This window comes from Helianthus annuus, chromosome 7 (genome assembly GCF_002127325.2).
Source record: "Helianthus annuus cultivar XRQ/B chromosome 7, HanXRQr2.0-SUNRISE, whole genome shotgun sequence".
Classification (NCBI taxonomy): domain Eukaryota; kingdom Viridiplantae; phylum Streptophyta; class Magnoliopsida; order Asterales; family Asteraceae; genus Helianthus; species Helianthus annuus.
Genome location: NC_035439.2, coordinates 108,404,654 through 108,422,052, shown reverse-complemented (window position 1 = coordinate 108,422,052; position 17,399 = coordinate 108,404,654). Strand labels below are relative to the sequence as shown.

At 42.0% G+C, this 17,399-nt stretch overlaps 2 non-coding genes across 2 annotated transcripts; both read right to left on the bottom strand.

The window, feature by feature from the left end:
• Positions 1-11,271: 11,271 nt before the first annotated feature.
• LOC118480822 lies at positions 11,272-11,378 on the bottom strand. Its single transcript, XR_004863802.1, has one exon. It is a non-coding gene; the product is annotated as a small nucleolar RNA R71 (small nucleolar RNA).
• A 2,864-nt stretch (positions 11,379-14,242) lies between these two features.
• On the bottom strand, positions 14,243-14,349 carry LOC118480821. The gene has a single exon (XR_004863800.1). It is a non-coding gene; the product is annotated as a small nucleolar RNA R71 (small nucleolar RNA).
• Positions 14,350-17,399: the final 3,050 nt, after the last annotated feature.

Genomic DNA, 17,399 nt, shown 5'->3' with positions numbered 1-17,399 from the left:
ACAAAGGATAAATCAAAATGGTGTGCTTATCACGAGGATTTTGGGCATCTCACTGAAGAGTATATTGCACTTAGAAAAGAAATTGGTTACTTGTTAAGCAAGGGGCATTTGAAGGAACTTTTGGGACGAAAGAAGTCGAGAACCCAGGATCCTGAAGATCCCAGAAAAAGCTTGTCACACCCCGTTTTCCACGTGTCTCACCGATGGGCCCGGCGGGGGATTACCGTGACGTAGTTGGCAACAATATAGTCAAACCACACAATATGTGAATGCACAGCGGAAGCATAAAGATAATTATATTTCAACCATTGTTTGTAATATCAATTGTATTACGAATAGTCGAAAAGTATCCACAGGGGATCAAATAAAAATATAAGTGTTGTTCAACAGACATAGGCATCTTGAGCTTGCGAGACTCTTTATGATACTAAGGAGAATATCCAGCCAATTACGCATAGTGCCTGCATTTAGTCTTTTTGGGAAAATACGTCAGTTTGCACTGGTAAATACATTCAACCGACACTTTTGAAAAATGTTTATTAAAATTGATTTGAATGCTCTAGGCACAAACTCTTTTATAACTCGGGAGAATTATTTAAATATATAATCTTGTGAACGAATTACATGTTCCTTATACGTTTAGTAGCCCGGATCAAGTCCGGGTTAAAGATCAATAGACACACCACAGCGACTATTTATGCACTGACGAGTGTACGCCTACACTCCGCGCTTAGGTCGTGGCCATTTCGTAAAATGATGCCAGGGATATCCGGGACATGGTCATTAACCCCCCAAAGGCTTTTAAGTAACAAGACTGTTTAAACGAGCCGATCAAATTTATTCAATTACCCACTCAATCTGTGGAGAATTTGATGCCCGATCAAGCGGTATGCTATATACCGTAACCCAAGCCCGTATAACGGAAAATAAGTTAAAAGTATTTACCTTTGCAAGTATAAGTCCTTAATCGAAATAAATTGCAGATAGCTTTTACTGGTCTCCTATTCTGGAACGAAGGTTTAATATAACCTATTAGAATCCTAACGTGTCTTTTAATTTAGCCGTAGCTTAGACCGGTCAGTTTCAAGGATAGATACGGTTTAATCGCGTGAAAGGCGAAAACCGCGAATGGAATGTTATTTTGGACCCAACAAGTTTGAAGACATGTTTTATATGGGTGTAATAACCACACTCTAGATTTTGGGGTCAAAACAATATGGTTTGACCCGTTTCGGCTAGTTTATGTAAACTAGTTACATAAGCCGAACCGTGCGCGTAAAAAGCGCAACGGGTAACCGTAAGAGTTCTACACTGGTTTCCTAAGTCAATATGCTTTAAAGAGGTTGTGGTATCAGTAGGGTACCTTCCATAATGCCCGTAACGAGTTTAAGTTCATATTATGCCCCGTAGGGGTATTTCGGTTTTTTTAAAGATTATCAAAGAGGTTTCTGAGTTCTACAGGAAATCTGAGTTTCCCGAACAGTTTATAAAGTCTAAAATACTTTATTTATTATTTAAAATCAGTAGCAACTGAAACCGGGTCAAAAGACCTTGTAGAACTCAAGTTATGGCCGAAAAGGGTATATTCGGTAATTACCGAACCGATGCCATAACCGCAGGTTATGAGCAGGTTAAAAATAATTAAAAATCTTTAAAAATCCCAAAATATTATTTTACATCAGTGAGTAAAAGGTTTGGTGTCGAAATCCAGGTTCAGATAGGCGTTATGCTAATTGCGCTATTAAATTACTAAAGTTTCCGTAATTTGCGCTATTTAGCATAACTCCTATTCTGGACCTCGGATTGACGTGAAATTTTAGGGACATGCTTAGAAATCAGTAACTAAGGTTATGGTTCTTTCACATGTCCGAAATTCTCGTATTAAATTAAAAAGGGCGTTACGGTCAACTTTTAAGCATTTAACGGAAATGTGTAAAAGACTCGGACAAACAACGAACCGGTCACAGAGGATTATACCATCATGTAACCTGGTCCTAAGAGAGTCCTAAGGCATATCTAAATCATACTTTAACGGGTCAGAACTGAAGTCAATGCAAAAGTCAAAGCTTTGCGACTTTCGGCTCCGAACCGGGTCAAAACAGTAAATGGTCGGATCAAACAAGCTTAGACTAGCTAATATACTTATTATCATGTTTTATGAGTGTTTAAACAGGTTACACATCATCTACATTACTGATTATGCATTAAATCGCAAAATGGCATTTCTGTTGACTTTTTCTAAGCACGTTTGACTCGATATTTGGACTAGTTAGAGTGGGAATTAGAGGGTGCCCTTTTAGGGGTTTAAAGCCCACATGATTACCATCATATAACTATCTTTGATTCGACAAACCACTGGACCATTTGTGATTTATCGCAAAGTCAATCGTCAATTACGACGGATTGACTTTTAAGCTAAACTAAGCAAAAACAAAGCCACAAAAGGTTAGGCACACTTACAGAAGCTTGGTGCGCGACTATGGATGTTAGGAGAATGCTTGAGAGCTCCAGAAATGATCAGAAGGCAGGTTTGAGGTGTGTTTCACAATGGAACACTACCATGCCTTTTATAGTGAAAAACTTAGCTCAAGATCATTACAACTCACTCTAGGATTGCTCAGGGATGATCAGCAGGTGTCCTAAGGTGCTAGGGGACATGTAGAGGGCGCCCATGCTTCAATTAATGCCTAAATGATCGTTCACAAGCTCAAACATTGAATCTGTCCAAGAATTCTGCATCTGGGTGTTGTACGCAGCCTGCATTAGGATTCAGCAACTCGGACGCGGGCCGCATGAATCCTAATGTTAGTAAACGTATCTTCAACTGGCGCGCGGCCCGCATTAGCTCACCTGTTTCCTTATGCGGCCCGCCTGAGGGTGGATTTCCAAGATTTTCAAATCTTTTGTAATGATTAACCTGACCTTTCGGTTTCGAAGGGGTAACTTTGCGATTTGGCCCTCGATTATTTACCATTAAGGGCCTCGTGACTTTTACCCGCATTGTTAAGTCCCCGGTTAGTTTAATTACTATCCGAAAAGCCTTAACTTTGATTGTTGACGCTTTTAACCCCTCGCATACGAATTTGATCATAACTTTCTCGTTTTAAAACGGAACTTCGCGAAATTTATATCATATATTCTAGTGAGCGTATTTTACTGTTACAAAGCCTCGGGTTCGTCAAAGGGTCACTCAGAGGTATAAATTAAACATGTTGACACAATTAACCCCTGTAGCTTGTAATCTCTCACTTTCTTCCGCGTTTCGCTCCGTACGATCCATGATTTATTCGTTTGAAGGTACGAGCATCTTTTAGGGTTACTATACAGTATATTTACCCTTCGTTGACATTTATAACCCTCGAATTTACATACTTTCAAGGTTTGTCATCTTTAGTCCTTTATTTAATAGTTAATGCCACGTGTAAACTCATGACACGTGTCAACATATTATTGGACACAAAATTTCGAGGTGTTACATCCTCACCCCCTTAAAATAAATCTCGACCCGAGATTTACTGAAATAAATAAGGGTATTTTTCTTTCATCGTGGATTCAACCTCCCACGTGAATTCGGGACCTCTACGAGCATCCCACTTGACCTTTACAATCGGTACATGCTTCCTTCGAAGCTTCTTTACCTGTCGATCTTCAATCGACAAAGGCTTTTCCACAAATTTTAAGCTCTCATCTATATGCACATCTGTATGTGGTATCACCAATGATTCATCAGCGAAGCACTTCTTTAGATTGCAGATGTGGAACACATTGTGAATTCCATTGAGCTCCTCCGGTAAGTTTAACTTATAGGCAACTGACCCGACACGTTCGATAACCTCGAAAGGTCCTATGTATCTCGGGCTTAGTTTGCCTTTCTTACCGAAACGCATCACCCCCTTCCAGGGTGATACTTTAAGTAACCCTTTTTCACCTACTTCGAAGCGAAAATCTTTACGCTTTGGATCTGCGTAACTCTTCTGCCTATCTCGGGCAGCTTTGAGACGGTCTCGAATCTGGACAATCTTGTCCGTCGTCTCGAAGACTATCTCTGGTCCTGATAATTGGACATCTCCGACTTCCGCCCAACAAACAGGCGATTTACACTTTCTACCGTATAATGCCTCGAAAGGCGCAGCCTTAATGCTGGTATGGTAGCTATTGTTGTAGGAGAATTCGATTAATGGTAGGTTCTTATCCCAACTACCACCCAAATCGATAACACATGCACGTAGCATGTCTTCCAACGTCTGAATAGTACGCTCACTCTGACCGTCTGTCTGAGGATAGTAAGCCGTACTAAAATTCAAACGTGTGCCCAAAGATTGCTGGAAACTTTTCCAGAAATGCGACGTGTATCTAGTATCCCGGTCAAAGATAATAGACACAGGTATGCCATGCAAGGCTACAATCTTATCAACGTATAACTGGGCCAACATGTCTGAGCTATAAGTCTCCTTGATGGGTAAGAAATGCGCTGACTTGGTCAGTCTATCAACGATAACCCATATTGTATCATTTCCTTTCCTCGTCTTGGGTAACTTGGTAATAAAATCCATAGTTACACATTCCCACTTCCATTCGGGAAGTTCAGGCTGTTGTAGAAAGCCTGACGGCTTTTGATGCTCAGCTTTGACTTGCGCACAAGTAAAGCATTTGGCTACATAAGCGGCTACAGACTTTTTCAAGCCTATCCATCAATAATTTGCCTTTAGATCCTGATACATCTTATCAGCTCCCGGGTGAACAGAATATTTGGAACTATGGGCTTCCTGGAGGATAACATCTCGTAGTCCTCCATAAATCGGAACCCATATTCGTCCATTTAATCGTAAAATTCCGTCCTTGCTAAGAGTTAACTGCTCCTCAGTTACTCCCAGCTTCTCTTTAGGATAGTTAGCTTCCAACATAGCTTCTCTCTGTGCAGCTAACAACCTTTCAATCAAATTATTCTTCACTTCAATGCTCTTGGCATTGATTCGGATGGGTTTCACCCTTTCCTTTCTACTCAGGGCATCAGCGACTACATTCGCCTTGCCGGGATGATATCTGATTTCACAATCATAATCATTTAAAGTCTCCATCCAATGGCGTTGCCTCATGTTTAATTCCTTCTGATTAAACAGATGTTGAAGGCTCTTATGATCAGAATAGATCACAAACTTGATTCCATACAGATAATGCCTCCACAGTTTTAGTGCGAACACCACGGCACCCAGCTCCAAGTCATGGGTGGTGTAATTCTTCTCGTGCACCTTTAACTGTCTCGAAGCATAGGCAATAACCTTGCCTTTCTGCATGAGCACACATCCTATGCCAGTGTGTGATGCGTCGCAGTAAACTACGAACTCTTCGGTACCTTCAGGTAATGTCAGTACAGGAGCGTTGCTCAACTTTTGCTTCAGAATATCAAAGGACTCTTGCTGCATAGGGCCCCAAACGAACTTTACTTTCTTCTTGGTCAAGGAAGTTAAGGGCGCAACAATCCTTGAAAAATTCTCAATGAAACGCCTGTAATATCCTGCTAACCCCAGGAAACTACGAATCTCTATAGGCGTCTTTGGCTCTTGCCAATTCATTACGGCTTCTACTTTAGCGGGATCCACTTGGATACCACGCTCGCTGACAACATGTTCTAGGAATCGGACTTCTTGAAGCCAGAATTCGCACTTAGAGAATTTGGCATAGAGTTTCTCATGATGCAGGAGTTTGAGAATACAACGAAGGTGTTTCTCATGGTCAGCTTGGTTCTTAGAGTAGATAAGAATGTCATCGATGAAAACGATGACGAATTTGTCTAAGTGCAGCTTGCAAACACGATTTATGAGATCCATGAATGCAGCCGGTGCATTAGTGAGCCCAAAAGGCATCACTAGGAACTCATAGTGACCATAACGAGTTCTAAATGCGGTTTTATGTACGTCTTCATCTCTGACTTTCAGTTGATGGTAGCCTGACCTCAAGTCAATCTTCGAGAAATAACTTGCCCCTTGTAACTGATCGAACAAATCGTCGATCCTCGGCAAGGGATATCTATTCTTTATCGTGACTTTGTTAAGCTCGCGATAATCGATGCACAGACGCATTGATCCGTCCTTCTTCTTTACAAACAGGACAGGTGCTCCCCAGGGAGACGAACTAGGTTTGATGAAACCTTTAGCTAGCAGTTCATCCAGCTGGGTCCTCAACTCCTTCATTTCGGTTGGTGCTAGCCTGTAAGGTGCTCTAGCAGTAGGTGCTGCTCCAGGGATGATATCAATCCTGAATTACACTTGCCTATCTGGTGGCAGACCAGGTAGATCTTCAGGGAAAACTTCTGGGTATTCTGAAATGACGGGAATGTCTTCTATCTTCGGTTTAGGCTCATCAATTATCACTTGTGCCATGTAAATGACACAACCCTTCTTTAGACATTTTGAAGCCTTGAGCATAGTCACTTGCTCAGGTAATCCATACTGGGTATCTCCCCGAATGGTAAGCGAGTCACCAGACGGAGTCTTTATCACCACTTGCTTTCTGTTGCAGACTATTTAGGCCTGGTTGTGAGATAACCAGTCCATACCCAATACTATGTCAAAACCGGCCAATTTAAAGGGAAGTAGAGATAGAGGAAAAGAGTGGTTCTTAATGGATATCACACATCCATCTAACACAGTGGAGACGGTTTCTACGGTGCCATCTGCTAGCTCTACCTCATAATTCACTTTGAAGGTTTTGACAGGCATATTTAGCAATTTGCAAAATTTATGATCTACGAAAGACTTACCAGCGCCCGAATCAAAAAGTACTCTTGCAAAGATATCATTTACGAGAAAAGTACATGTGATCACGTTATCGTCTAGCACTGCTTCTTTCGCATCCATCCTGAAGACTCTCGCATTGGTCTTCTTGGCCTCTTCAGGCTTCTTGGCATTCTTAGGGCAGCTGATTCTAATGTGCCCCTTCTCAATACAACTGTAGCAAGTTGCACCTTTATCTTTTTGCAATCCATGGTCTTGTGGTCCTTGGATTTGCATAACCCGCAAGCAAATGAGTTCGACTGAGTCTGTGAGTTCGATTCGAGTCTACACTTTCCAAAGTGATGTCTCTTGCAATTCTTGCACTTGGGCTTCTCACCAGATTATTGCCCATCCTTCCTTGACTCAGACCCCCTCTTGTTGTCACCGTTTCACGGTGTTTCTTGTTCGACCTCCGTGAAGTATCATCTTCACGCTTTCTTTTCTCAGCCTCTTTGTTCCTCAGCGATCTTTGTCGGACCGCATCCAGAGTGAGGGACAAAGAAATGTCAGCTACAGATCTAAAGGTCGCTGGCCAAGAGGCCTTTACGCTTGCCTTTATCTCGGGGGCTAAACCACCGATAAAACGAGCTATTCTCTTTGGCTCCGGGGTTACCAGATACGGAACCAACCGGGACATCGTGTTGAAGCTCGTGAGGTAAGCTTGATAGTTAAGGTTCGTCATAACCAATAATAGAAAATCGGATTCTATCTTTGCAACCTCATGTTGAGGGCAGTAATTCTCCTTGATGAGAGAAATGAATTCCTCCCATGTCATGCTGTATAGAACAGCCTTTCCCGAGGCCTGAACCAAAGACCTCCACCAAGCCAGGGCCTCGCCCTTGAATGATTGTGAAACAAACTTTACCACATCTTTCTCTGCGCAACCACTGATGTCCACCACGGTGTCCATCTCGTCTAGCCACGTCATACAATCAACCGCGCCTTTCTCCCCAGTGAAGTCTCGGGGTTTGCATGATACGAAATACTTGTAGGTGTAGCCCCTGGCGCGTATACACTTTCTCTGGACGGACACTGTTTTCATTGGATGAGTGATTATCATCGTCCTTTTTAGGCTTGGACGGTGGTTTGCTGTGAGATTTTGAGTGGGTTTTCGGCTTTGAGTGTGGTTTAGATATGGTTCTGCTCCGGGATTCAGTATACTCCTCGTATTGTCGATCCAGGGCTGCCTTAACAGCACTGTCGACCAGAGCTTTCAATTCTGCGCCCGTCAAATGAACCTGGGCGTTATCGTATTCGTCTTCTTTCGAATGACTATTCTCCCCACTTGGATCAGCCATGGTAACTTGAATCTGCTACAGAAGATAACGAAACATTTTATTTAGGAGTTTATTATGGAATTGTCTTTTATGGCAATTCATTAACCATGGTACACAGAGACCATATCTGGTTAATTTGTTACTCACTTTTATTTAGGATTTGAACATAACCTATCCTAATTACAAACAATATTGTTAGTGGCATAAAAGCCTAGTCACGAGGACGTTTTTATAATATTAGCCGGGATTACAGAGAATCAAGGCATGAAGGTTCGAGCCGTAGTCCTTTTACCTTTTCCGACAGGGAGTCATAGACTACCACTGCCTTTTGTCTTATATGACAATAATTATGGCCCGTAGGCACTACACCACTAATGGATCCTTAGTAACTTTGGCCCGTAGGCACTACATCACTAATGGATGTTTAATAAGTTTGGCCCGTAGGCACTACATCACTAATGGATGTTTAATAAGTTTGGCCCGTAGGCACTACATCACTAATGGATGTTTAATAAATGATCATCTTTATTGACAATTTAACCCATGATTTATAAATCATTAATTTGGGCTTTGGAATCCTTAAAAGGATTCTTATATAAGAATGACGCATGCGATTTTAACGAATGACATCTGTGATGTGTGTAAAATGCAACATATAAATTACATCAAATAAGGCATAAAACTAACCCTTTTTAAGTACTAATGTTGGAAAAAGAGTGTTTTTGTCTTCCTTTTGTATTTTCAGGATGAAATGAGCTCAAATTCACAAAAGAAGCAAAAAGACAGCTAATTCTAACATAAATACAAGAAAAGGAATAAAAGTAGACTGCCCGAACCCTCAACGGTATCCTCCCAAGCAAAGAAGAGAAAACAGAAGCCTGAACACGCCCCGTGCTCAGCCGGCACGGGGCCGTGCCCAAGAAGCAGCAGAAAAGACAAACCTGTAGAAGCTTCTATTGCCTACCACGGGGCCGTGTCCAGTGAGCACGGGGGCGTGGCGAAAGTACAGCAGGCACATTAATTATAATTGCGAATTACAATTAATGAAGAGAGAGAGTGTCAGACGGGCACGGGGGCGTGTCCAGCGGACACGGGGCCGTGCCCAGCCTTCTGTTCAGCCTATAAATAGGAGTGCTTGGTTTCATTCCAACTCATCCCTTGGCACACCACCTCACTCACACTTCATCCACCACCCACCACCACCATAACACCATCATCCACCACCATCATCCATTGTCCATCGTAGAGTGTGTGAGTCGTCTCGGGATCCAAGATTGATAGTAAGAGTTCTTGACAATCAAGGCCATGTTTGCCTAAGTCTCTTACATCACTTGGTGAAGACAAGTGTTTAGTATAATACTTTTTATTTTTAATCTTTTGCACTTTTTATTTGGTTTTGTATTAATGACTTTAATAACTAGTTGCTTATGTTGAAGGTGATCTTTCCTTATCGTTTGTCCGTGGTGTCTTGGCATTATTTTACTGTCTATATAAAATAAAAGATTTTCACCATTCATATCTCCACGGTCTATATGGAGGTATGTTGGCTACCTGGTTGGGGGTTAAGGGAACGGTTTGGTAAGGGTCTTGCCCTTGTTCAGCGTTTAGAGGTCCTGCAAGGGACCTGGGTCAAATTTAGTAGGATCTCCTTCAATGCCCATAGGTATTGGATGGCGGGGATCCAAACTCTTTGACCCCCTCATAAGTTAACTACTATTAATACTATAACCCGGCTATTTAGGACTGTATCCCTGCTGACTCAGACTACTTAGCCGAGGGTAACGTCACCGCCAAAAGCGGGGCCTACCATAATTTGCATTAATAACTTAATTCATTATCTTCCAATAATCCAACCATTTAGGATTGTATCCTTGCTGACTCAAACTACTGGGTTGAGGGTAACGTCGCCTTCAAAAGAGGGGCCTACTACAATAACTAAGATAATCTCTTAAACAAGTGCAAAAGTGCGAAAATAATCAAAGGTTATACTAACACACGAGTCGGATCCAAGTGATTCATCTTGTCTTTCTGTTTTTATTTTATTTTTATTTTTCAGCATTTAGTTAGTTTTTATTTTCTTAGTTTAAAAACCTTTTCTAACTTTTTGATTTGATTAGACGTTGAGGATAAACCGGTATTAAAAGCTCTTGTGTCCTTGGACGACCTCGGTATCTTACCAACACTATACTACGTCCACGATGGGTGCACTTGCCCATATGTGTGTTTAGTGTTAGTAAATATCGTGTTTTATAAATTTAAAACTTGGCTAAAGGTGTAAAAAAGGGCTTAAATATACATCTAAATTATATATACACCGACACACATCAAGTTTTTGGCGCCGCTGCCGGGGACACAAGGATTTTAAGAAAGTTAGGAATCAACGGCCTAATCATATTTTTATTTTTCTTTTTAATTTTTTTAGGATTTTCTTAGTTTTTTCAGCTTCTGCAGAGCTCAGCACGGGCCGTGCCTGGTCGGACACGGGCCGTGCCCAACATCGTTACTGGCAGTTTTTAGTTTTCCAAGTTACAGAAGGCTGACCACGGGGCCGTGTCGGTGCAACACGGGGCCGTGTCCAACTTCCAGTAACTGGGATCTGGAAAACAATCACTGTAACTCCGACCACGGGCCGTGTTCGCTGAACACGGGGCCGTGGTGAACCTTCTGACCAGCATTCTTTTCTGTTTTTATTGCAGGACTTGGAACCAGACGCCAATCGTACATAGTGTATGAGCTCCAGTTCTAATATGGACATAAAAGAACCTCTAGAAGAACCCGAACGCTTTCTCAGAAAAAGACTAAAAGCTAAAAACCAAGAGAAAGTTTCGGGTGATCTACCTCCAATGGCGGACCAACGTACCCTCATGGATTACCTACGACCCACCGTAGGTAACCTAGGTGCTGCTATCAATGCACCGAATGTTGAAGCTAATAACTTCAAACTTCGACCGCACTTGATACAAATGCTCCAAAACTCTGCAACCTTCCATGGGCTTGCGGACGAGGATCCCCATCTACATATTACTAATTTCTTAGAAATATGTGATACCTTTCGGATCAATGGAGCATCAAATGACGCCATCCGCCTCCGAATGTTTCCTTTCTCACTAAAAGACCGAGCGAAAGCTTGGCTCAACGCCCTCCCAGCTGGATCGGTAAACACCTAGGATGAACTAGCCCAAAAATTTCTATATAAGTATTTCCCTCCCGTTAAAACGGCTAAATTAATGACTGAAATTAATACATATTCACAAGAGGACGGGGAATCCTTATATGAAACTTGGGAAAGGTTCAAGGAGTTATTACGCAAGTGTCCACATCATGGCCTTGAGATATGGCAACAAGTATCCACTTTCTATAATGGACTGTTGCCACACACAAGGCAGACACTTGATTCTAGCTCCGGGGGACTTTTAGGTAATCGACGCCCGCATGAAATATATAACCAAATTGAGGAAATTGCTCAAACCAATTTTCAATGGCACACCCCCCGAGGCAATAAATCTATTGCCCCGGGCGCCCATAAGGTCGATGAAAGCACTTCTTTACAAGCCCAAATCGAGGCCCTTTCTTCAAAAATAAAAAAATTAGAAATGACAAAAACAGTCTCGGTTATGGCTTGTGAAGGGTGTGGTGGGCCACATGAAAATTGGAGTTGTATGAAAGAAACGGACGATCAACAAGAATCGGTAAGCTACATTGATAATAGACCTAGGCCGTCGGGTCCTCCAACGGGAACTTACAACCAAGGATGGCGAAACCACCCAAACCTTGGTTGGAGAGAACCCGGCAATAGTAGTAACCAACAAACCCAACGAACAAACTTTCAACAACCAAGAAATGAGTCGCAAAATTTCACTCAACAACAAAGTGGACAAGAAAGGCTTGAAGATACTGTATCTCGCCTCATCTCCGACACTGAAAAGAAAAACTCGGAAAGATTTCTACAATTAGAATCAAATTTTAGAAATCAACAAGCTAGTATTCAAAACATAGAAAAACAATTAAGTCAAATAGCTCAAAATTTTGCCGAGAGACCGCAAGGCGCATTACCTAGCAATACCGAAACAAACCCAAAAGCGCAAGTTCATCTCATCACGCTACGAAACCGCACCGTAGGGCCTGCAGAAGCGCCGCCGCCGACAGAAGAAACGGTACCCACACCTCTGCAGGAAAAGAACTCCCCTCCACCACCATCATCCATTGTCCATCATAGAGTGTGTGAGTCGTCTCGGGATCCAAGATTGATCGTAAGAGTTCTTGACAATCAAAGGCCGTGTTTGCCTAAGTCTCTTACATCACTTGGTGAAGACAAGTGTTTAGTATAATACTTTTTATTTTTAATCTTTTGCACTTTTTATTTGGTTTTGTATTAATGACTTTAATAACTAGTTGCTTATGTTGAAGGTGATCTTTCCTTATCGTTTGTCCATGGTGTCTTGGCATTATTTTACTGTCTATATAAAATAAAAGATTTTCACCATTCATATCTCCACGGTCTATATGGAGGTATGTTGGCTACCTGGTTGGGGGTTAAGGGAACGGTTTGGTAAGGGTCTTGCCCTTGTTCAGCGTTTAGAGGTCCTGCAAGGGACCTGGGTCAAATTTAGTAGGATCTCCTTCAATGCCCATAGGTATTGGATGGCGGGGATCCAAACTCTTTGACCCCCTCATAAGTTAACTACTATTAATACTATAACCCGGCTATTTAGGACTGTATCCCTGCTGACTCAGACTACTTAGCCGAGGGTAACGTCACCGCCAAAAGCGGGGCCTACCATAATTTGCATTAATAACTTAATTCATTATCTTCCAATAATCCAACCATTTAGGATTGTATCCTTGCTGACTCAAACTACTGGGTTGAGGGTAACGTCGCCTTCAAAAGAGGGGCCTACTACAATAACTAAGATAATCTCTTAAACAAGTGCAAAAGTGCGAAAATAATCAAAGGTTATACTAACACACGAGTCGGATCCAAGTGATTCATCTTGTCTATCTGTTTTTATTTTATTTTTATTTTTCAGCATTTAGTTAGTTTTTATTTTCTTAGTTTAAAAACCTTTTCTAACTTTTTGATTTGATTAGACGTTGAGGATAAACCGGTATTAAAAGCTCTTGTGTCCTTGGACGACCTCGGTATCTTACCAACACTATACTACGTCCACGATGGGTGCACTTGCCCATATGTGTGTTTAGTGTTAGTAAATATCGTGTTTTATAAATTTAAAACTTGGCTAAAGGTGTAAAAAAGGGCTTAAATATACATCTAAATTATATATACACCGACACACATCAAGTTTTTGGCGCCGCTGCCGGGGACACAAGGATTTTAAGAAAGTTAGGAATCAACGGCCTAATCATATTTTTATTTTTCTTTTTAATTTTTTTAGGATTTTCTTAGTTTTTTCAGCTTCTGCAGAGCTCAGCACGGGCCGTGCCTGGTCGGACACGGGCCGTGCCCAACATCGTTACTGGCAGTTTTTAGTTTTCCAAGTTACAGAAGGCTGACCACGGGGCCGTGTCGGTGCAACACGGGGCCGTGTCCAACTTCCAGTAACTGGGATCTGGAAAACAATCACTGTAACTCCGACCACGGGCCGTGTTCGCTGAACACGGGGCCGTGGTGAACCTTCTGACCAGCATTCTTTTCTGTTTTTATTGCAGGACTTGGAACCAGACGCCAATCGTACATAGTGTATGAGCTCCAGTTCTAATATGGACATAAAAGAACCTCTAGAAGAACCCGAACGCTTTCTCAGAAAAAGACTAAAAGCTAAAAACCAAGAGAAAGTTTCGGGTGATCTACCTCCAATGGCAGACCAACGTACCCTCATGGATTACCTACGACCCACCATAGGTAACCTAGGCGCTGCTATCAATGCACCGAATGTTGAAGCTAATAACTTCGAACTTCGACCGCACTTGATACAAATGCTCCAAAACTCCGCAACCTTCCATGGGCTTGCGGACGAGGATCCCCATCTACATATTACTAATTTCTTAGAAATATGTGATACCTTTCGGATCAATGGAGCATCAAATGACGCCATCCGCCTCCGAATGTTTCCTTTCTCACTAAAAGACCGAGCGAAAGCTTGGCTCAACGCCCTCCCAGCTGGATCGGTAAACACCTAGGATGAACTAGGCCAAAAATTTCTATATAAGTATTTCCCTCCCGCTAAAACGGCTAAATTAATGACTGAAATTAATACATATTCACAAGAGGACGGGGAATCCTTATATGAAACTTGGGAAAGGTTCAAGGAGTTATTACGCAAGTGTCCACATCATGGCCTTGCGATATGGCAACAAGTATCCACTTTCTATAATGGACTGTTGCCACACACAAGGCAGACACTTGATTCTAGCTCCGGGGGACTTTTAGGTAATCGACGCCCGCATGAAATATATAACCAAATTGAGGAAATTGCTCAAACCAATTTTCAATGGCACACCCCCCGAGGCAATAAATCTATTGCCCCGGGCGCCCATAAGGTCGATGAAAGCACTTCTTTACAAGCCCAAATCGAGGCCCTTTCTTCAAAAATAAAAAAATTAGAAATGACAAAAACAGTCTCGGTTATGGCTTGTGAAGGGTGTGGTGGGCCACATGAAAATTGGAGTTGTATGAAAGAAACGGACGATCAACAAGAATCGGTAAGCTACATTGATAATAGACCTAGGCCGTCGGGTCCTCCAACGGGAACTTACAACCAAGGATGGCGAAACCACCCAAACCTTGGTTGGAGAGAACCCGGCAATAGTAGTAACCAACAAACCCAACGAACAAACTTTCAACAACCAAGAAATGAGTCGCAAAATTTCACTCAACAACAAAGTGGACGAGAAAGGCTTGAAGATACTGTATCTCGCCTCATCTCCGAAACTGAAAAGAAAAACTCGGAAAGATTTCTACAATTAGAATCAAATTTTAGAAATCAACAAGCTAGTATTCAAAACATAGAAAAACAATTAAATCAAATAGCTCAAAATTTTGCCGAGAGACCGCAAGGCGCATTACCTAGCAATACCGAAACAAACCCAAAAGCGCAAGTTCATCTCATCACGCTACGAAACCGCACCGTAGGGCCTGCAGAAGCGCCGCCGCCGACAGAAGAAACGGTACCCACACCTCTGCAGGAAAAGAACTCCCCTCCGTCACCAGAGCCTACCAAGGCTCCTCGAGTTCCGTACCCCGGTAGGTTAATTCGTCAAAAGACCAATGAGCAATTTGCGAAGTTCGAAAGTCTGTTAAAGCAATTGCATGTCCATATTCCTTTTATTGAGGTCCTAACCCAAATGCCCAAATACTCTAAGTTCATGAGGGACTTCCTCACTCATAAAAAGAAAATTGAAAATTTGCAATTAGTCAATTTAGGCGAAGAATGCTCAGCCCTCGTACTCAATAAACTTCCCCAAAAGAAAATCGATCCCGGAAGCTTCACGATTCCCTGCTCAATCGGGGAGTCCCCCGTTCGTAATGCACTAGCCGACCTTGGGGCTAGCATTAACCTCATGCCCTCATCAATGTTTAAAAGACTCGGCCTAGGAACAACGAGTCCTACAAAAATGAGCATACAACTTGCTGATCGATCCGTCAAATTCCCGCAAGGTGTCATTGAAAATGTCTTGGTAAAGGTAAGCAAATTCGTCTACCCAGCCGACTTTGTCATACTCGATATGGAGGAAGACACCGAGGTCCCCCTCATACTAGGGAGACCATTTCTTGCCACCGCACAAGCGGTGGTAGATATGAATGACGGAACACTCACTTTGAGGTATGGGGATGATGAAGTAAAATTCGGAGTTGGGAAGAGAATAGAGGACGACGACCCGGTCAACTACATGAAGGTTATTGATTCGAGTTTGGATGCTGCTCTCCGACGGTGTAACATGGGACGCCAAGCATCCCACTCAGAAAATATATAACCTCACATTGGGTCTAGCCAAGGACCCTTATAAACGTGGCGCGCCACGGAGGCATTCCGCGGAACTATCCTTAGTTTAGTTTAATCTTTTAGTTTTAATTTGCAGGAATAAAACACACTCGTGATGGTAATGGATGAAAAAGGGAATGAGAAAAATGGCCCCATGCACAAGAACAAGGCAACCCGACACAAATCTCCATTACAGAAGGCTCAACACGGGCCGTGCTCAACCAACACGGCCCCGTGTTGAGCCACCTGCAGAAAAAACGCCCAGTTCAGGTAACTGGACACGGGCCGTGTTCACCAGACACGCCCCCGTGTCCAGGCTTCTGTCTCATTTCTTTAATTTATGTTACTGGCACCTGAACACGGGGCCGTGTCTGGTCCCCACGGGGCCGTGTCCAGACTGCCAGTAAAATAAATCTTTGCTTTTTAACACCACATTACACATCCAATCAACCTTAAAATTTATTTTTGGGACACATTGAGGACAATGTGTAATTTAAGTGTGGGGGGGAAGCTAACACTTTGAAATTTTGCAAGTCCTAACAACAAGCCTTACACAAAACTCTATTGGAACCGCTAAACACCCCAAATTTTTTACAAAAATTTTTCATTTTTTTTACTTGTCTAAAGTTTAAGTTAGGAATCCCAAGATTAATAAGGTTATATTTTTATAAAATTTACAACCGAGAGCGTCGTGATAACAAGAACCAACATAAGAAAATTATGAAACGGCATAACAAGTCTAGTTAAAATTTGATTATATATACTTGATCACATTAAAAACCCATTCCCACAAAAGTGAGTTTTTGAGCCTTTATTGAGCATACAAATTTACATCCTTAGACTAAATGCTCATTTTTCGTTTCTTGTGTGAATAGCCGCTTGGTTCTTGCAACTCTAGAACTTGCCACGACGATTCATTCCCGGTCCTTACCAACTTAAACCCAAGTAAGTAAATGATGGAGGCATTAGGACTAACCATTTTTCTTTCTACACCATTATTTTTCATTTTTTTTACCACCTACCCAAAATCCCCCTAGTTAACCCCTTTGAGCCTAAACCTTTCGTTTCTTTACCCTAAACCCTTTTTACCCACCAAAAACCCTTTTTATTTTTCACCCTTTATTTTAGTAACAAGCTCGGTTTTTCGCAAGCTCGTTCTTTTATGTGACTAAAAAAAATGATGATGATGATGTTAAAAACAAACAAGCTATGCAAACAAAAGCTTGTTTGGAGAAATACTTCAAAATAAAAAGTCACTAAAAACAAAGTGTGTTACGAAAACCGACGCTTTTTACGCTTTTCGCCCTTTTACTAACCACTAACCCAACCACCCACCTTTAGCCCAAGCCTAACCTTCACCCAAAAAGTCCTCTTGATATTTACAAAGGTATAAAGTTAAAAAGGAGGAG